The sequence below is a fragment of the Amblyraja radiata genome, chromosome 30 (assembly GCF_010909765.2).
Source record: "Amblyraja radiata isolate CabotCenter1 chromosome 30, sAmbRad1.1.pri, whole genome shotgun sequence".
NCBI lineage: Eukaryota > Metazoa > Chordata > Chondrichthyes > Rajiformes > Rajidae > Amblyraja > Amblyraja radiata.
Window position 1 is genome coordinate 23,813,501 of NC_045985.1, and position 5,838 is coordinate 23,819,338.

General features: G+C 42.9%; 1 long non-coding RNA gene across 1 annotated transcript; it reads left to right on the plus strand.

Annotated features, from left to right (window-relative positions):
• Nucleotides 1–1,795: 1,795 nt before the first annotated feature.
• Nucleotides 1,796–5,004, plus strand: LOC116990001. Its single transcript, XR_004416383.1, has 3 exons — nt 1,796–1,954; nt 2,053–2,167; nt 4,675–5,004. It is a non-coding gene; the product is annotated as an uncharacterized LOC116990001 (long non-coding RNA).
• The last annotated feature ends 834 nt before the right edge of the window (nt 5,005–5,838 follow it).

Consider the following 5,838-nt stretch of genomic DNA (forward strand, 5'->3'; position numbering starts at 1 on the left):
TTCTTAAATAATCTAAATAATCTTGTTATCATTAGTTAGTGTTAGTTAATATTCTTGATTATTAATAGTTGTTAGAGGTTAGAGGTTAGTACTAGAATGTTAGTATTATATATCCGTTGCAGGATATATACCCAATTCTTATTGCGAGTTTTAGGCAACTCTTAAATATAATAGTTTAAAGTTTAGAGTTCCATATCTTCTCTGCGAGATAGCAGTGTCCGAGTAGGTGTTAAGAGTTGAATATTTTTCAATCTTTGATCTTGTCTTCGACTTTCTTGGCAAATTCAAATGCTTCCGTGTGCTTGATGAAGAAGTATTCCTTCTTCTCGTAACTGACTCTCAGTGTTGCGGGGTATAACAGTCCATATCTCAGATTCTTTATGTTCTTCAGTATTCTTCTTGTTTCTGTGAACAACGCTCTTTCTTAGCAACTTCCACGGGGTAATCTCTGAATACGCTAATCTTGTCTCCTTCATATACAAGATTTCTGCTTTTGCCAATTTTCCTCATCATGTCATCCAATACATGGTCATATTGGACCTTTACTATCATTATTCTTGGTCGGTCGCCCACCTTTGGGCGACCCACTCTGTGCGCTCGGGCAAGTAATGGCGCCTGATCCAGGTTCAAAATTGTTTTCAGTACTTCTGCAGCAAATTCACGGGGGTCACGAGTCCCCTCTCTGCCTTCCTGGATGCCCACGATTCTTAAGTTCTGACGCCTCTGTCGTCCCTCCAAGTCTGTACATTTTTCAGCAATCTCTATGACCTCTTCTTTAATTTGTCCTTGCATTTCTTTTTTTAAAGATGCTAGCTCCTTTTTAACCTCTTGAAAGTTCTGTCTGAGATTTTTAAGTACCTCCTTATGGAATGTTTTTAATTCTTCTTTTAATTCTTGCATCTCAGTCTTATACTTCTTCTTTGAGATGTCTTCTCGGGATGCTGTTAAACCTGAGGCCGAGGCTCCAGTTGGGCCTACCTCTTTAGACTTGCCGTTTTTTGCCTTGTGGGGGGGAGTATGTTGAGTCGACATACTGCCGGTATCGCGCGCCTGATGACGTCACGGGCTTAGTACAAAACAATCGGTCCCGGTTTCTGCAGAATCTGTAGGGTCTGTCTTTTCCTCACGTTTTTTCGGTTTTTTTCACGGAGCTAGTTGGCGTGAGTCTCTCCTACTCCATAGCGCCACTGGAAGTCCACCCATTCCTTCTTTCCAGAGATGCTGCCTGACCCGCTGAGTTACTCCAGAATTTTGTGTCTTCCTCTATATATATGTACATATAAATATATATACACACACACACACACACACATATATATATATATATATATATATATATATATATATATATATATATATATCTATATATATATATATATCTATATATATATATATATATTATATATATATATATATATATATATATATATATATATATAATATATATGCGTGTGTGTGTATATATATTTATATGTACATATATATAGAGGTAGACATAAAATTCTGGAGTAACTATATATATATATAATATATATATATAATATATATATACATATATATATACACACATAGATATGTAATATATATGTGTTATATATACATACATATACATATAACACACACACACATATATATAGAAGGGTTTCGGCCCGAAACGTCGCCTATTTCCTTCGCTCCATAGATGCTGCTGCACCCGCTGAGTTCCTCCAGCAATTTTGTGTACCTTATATATATTGTTTGGTTTCGGGACACGAGATAAACATTTTTGACATTTGCCTCACTGAAAGTGAAACTGCATCTCAGAGCCAACCCTTGCGCACACACACTGGCTTCCACTCCATCGTCCAGTGCAGTCGAACAAAATACGACGCTCCGCCAAAAAAGTACTAATCTACGAAAAGATTCTCAGAATGGCTACAGTTTCCCAGAAGTGGTACCAGACGTCGATGGAAAGGTATTGAAGTGTCAAGTGAGGCATGTTACACGGTGCAATTTCTGAACTCGGCGGGGAACGTTTGTTGACGCGCTCTTTCTGCCCTGTATGTCCCACAGTTTCATGAACAGAGTGGCGATTGTCAGCGTGTCCACTTACAGGGACCGATACCTGGAGGAGATGAAGAAAAATGGTGACCAGACGCCGAAGGCTGAGCGGAATGGACAAGTCAAGGTGCAGTGTTGTTTTTCTTCATGGCGATCTCAAGACTGTACGCGGCCATCTATCTGCTTCCTTCTTAAACAGTCGCTGTAAATGGGATGCCGAGTCTGACAATGCTTTCTTTATCATTCTGAGTCTGAAGAAGGGTCTCGACCCGAAACTTCACCCATTCCTTCTCTCCAGAGACGCTGCCTGTCCCGCTGAGATACTCCAGCATTTTGTGTGTCCAACTTCGGTTTAAACCAGCATCTGCAGTTCCTTCCTACACACTGTTTTTTTAAATCCACTATTGCATTCTTAGGCTGGATTTATCAAATGTTAGAAACAAGGAACTGCAGATGCTAGTTTACAAAATCGCTATCATTGAGGCCGGGGGTAATATTAAATAAAACACAAAGTGCTGGAGTAACTCAGCTGGTCGGGCAGCATCTCAGGAGAACACAGATAGATGCCTCAAAGTGCTGGAGTAACTCAGCGGGACAGGCAGCATCTCTGGAGAGAAGAAATGGGTGACATTTCGGGTCGAGACCCTTCTTCAGACCTGAAACGTCACCCATTCCTTCTCTCCAGAGATGCTGCCTGTCCCGATGAGTAACTCCAGACTGATGTCAGGGAGGGGAGTGAGTGAGAGATACACAGACAAGGAAGTCTATAGATTAACTCTGCGCCACCGTGTCGCCCTTATTTATAGACTTCCTTATCTATGTACCTCCCCACTCCCCTGACATCAGTCTGAAGAACGGGTTGGACCGCAAACCATCATTATGTTTTTAAAACAAAACATCCCTTCTCTCCAGAGACGCTGCCTGTCCCGCTGAGTTACTCCAGCATTTTGTGTCTATCTTCAAACACAAGTAAAAATGAGTAACTAGCACCACCTAATGGTGGAGTTAGCAAGTGAGTTGCAGAACCAACTTCCACGGGGTATTTCATAGACTCATAGAGTCGTAGAGTGATACAGTGGGGAAACAGATCCTTCGGCCCAACTTGCCCACACTGGCCAACATGTCCCATCTACACTAGTCCCACCTGCCCGCGTTTGGTCCATATCCCTCCAACCCCGTCCTATCCATGTACCTGTCTAACTGTTTCCTGAACGTTAGGATAGTCCCAGCCTCAACTACCTCCTCTGGCAGCTTGTTCCATACACCCACCACCCTTTGTGTGAAAAAGTTACCCCTCAGATTCCTATTAAATCTTTCCCCCTTCACTTTGAACCTATGTCCTCTGGTCCTCGATTCACCAACTCAGAGCAAGAGATTCTGTGCATCTACCCGATCTATTCCTCTCATGATTTTATACACCTCTATATGATCCATTATAACATGTTCTTTCCATTGGAAATACTTCTCATTATGACTGTGAATTACGTACACATGCAGGATTCCTATATTACTGCAATTGTCACCAAATGTATGTGTTATTCACTAGATTTAGCCCAATTTTGTGCTATTTATTTAGGGCTCCACGGTGGCGCAGCGGTAGAGTTGCTGCCTCACAGCGACAGAGACCCCGGTTCCATCCTCGGGTGCTGTCTGTACGGAGTCTGTACGTACTCCCCGTGACCTGCGTGGGTTTTCTCCGGGTGCTCCGGTTTCCTCCCACACTCCAAACATGGCAATGGCGGCACAGAGTTGCTGCCTTACAGCACTTACCCTCGTTCCATCCTGACCACGGGTCCTGTCTGCATGGAATTTGCATCATCATAATAATAATAATAATAATAATAATAATAATAATAATAATAATAATAATAATAATAATAATAATAATAATAATAATAGTAATAATAATAATAATAATAATAATAAATTTTATTTTCGGGCGCCTTTCAAAGTCTCAAGGACACCTTACAGAAATTAACAGAAGAGAAAAAAACATATAGACGGAGTAAAATAAATAATAAGGACATCACCAGTACACAAATTAAAGACAGAAATCGCTCCAAACACAAAAAATCAAAAAACACAATGTGAAGAGAGAGCAGCGGCAGCTAAACCGCGCCAGCGTCCACTCTCCCTTCCGTCAGCCATCCTGGACACAGACTAACATTTGTCTGCATGTTCGCCCCGTGTCCACGTGGGTTTTCCCCGAGATCTTCGGTTTCGTCCCACACTCTAAAGACGTACAGGTTTGTTGGTTAATTGGCTTGGTGTAAATGTAAATTGTCCCTAGTGTGTGTGTGTGTGTGTAGGATAGTGTTAGTGTGCGGGGATCGCTGGTCAACACGGACTCGGTGGGCCGAATGGTTTGTTTCCCCGCTGCATCTCTAAAGCCTAAAGTCTGAAAGAGCAGCTATTTGCAATGCCGCAGGCCAATAATATTATTTTACATTGTACACAAAAAAGCTGGAGAAACTCAGCGGGTGCAGCAACGTTTCGAGACGAAACGTTGCCTATTTCCTTCGCTCCATAGATGCTGCTGCACCCGCTGAGTTTCTCCAGCTTTTTTGTCTACCTTCGATTTTCCAGCATCTGCAGTTCCTTCTTAAACATATTATTGTACATGCTGTATTACAGGGCAGCCGTCAAAATCCATCAAAAACATGCCAAAAGTGAAAACCAATTCATCGAACAACCTTGTGCAAGGATTGCAGCACATTGAGATATTTTGAAGATCGATAAGCAACTGCGAAATGAAATGAAGCAGCTAGCTTGTGCAATGTTTAAAACAAATCACCTTATTTTTAGATCTGCAGAAAGTAATCCTGAAATATTAATGTTGAATTCTGATGTTGTCAAGATTTCTCAAAATTTGTTAACGTTGACCTTTCATGTTGCCTTTCAAAGGAAGCTCAATACTTGGTTAAAGATTTATTGCTGGCAATTTTTCTATTAAACAATTAAATTGATGCAGTATTGGCTGTTGCTTATTTTATGAACAGGTGGGACAGTGTGAGCAAAGGTTTGAAAAGACATTTAAAATCTACTTACAGAACATAACATAATGGTGATACCCTCTCCTCCCCTCCACACCCACCCCCCCCGCCCTCCCCCCCCCCATCTTCCCCAACCCCCTCCATCCCTCTCTCCCAACCCCCTACCTCCCTATCTACCCCACTCCTATCCAGTTCCCTCCCTCCCCTGCCCTTCTCTTCACCCTCCACCCCCCCCCCCCTCCTCCCCCCGCCCCTGCTTCCCCTCCTCCTCCCCTTACCCCTCCCCCCTAACGGGTCCAACCAATCTTCCAACCTCTTCACCATGTCGTCTGACAATAGACAATAGACAATAGGTGCAGGAGGAGGCCATTTGGCCCTTCGAGCCAGCACCACCATTCAATGTGATAATGGCTGATCATCCCCAATCAGTACCCCGTTCCTGCCTTCTCCCCATATCCCCTGACTCCGCTATTTTTAAGAGCCCTATCTAGCTCTCTCTTGAAAGCATCCAGAGAACCTTGCCTCCACCGCCCTCTGAGGCAGAGAATTCCACAGACTCACCACTCTCTGTGAGAAAAAAGCGTTTCCTCGTCTCCATTCTAAATGGCTTACTCCTTATTCTTAACTCGTTGACTATTGTTAGGTGCTGGCAATAGACACAAAATGCTGCCGTAACTCAGCGGGTCAGGCAGCATCTCTGGAGACAAGGAATGGGTGACGTTTTGGGTCAGGACCCATCTTTGGACTGAGAGTCAGGGGCGAGGGAGACCCTGAGATAATGAAGTGTAAGGTGTGAAAATGGGAC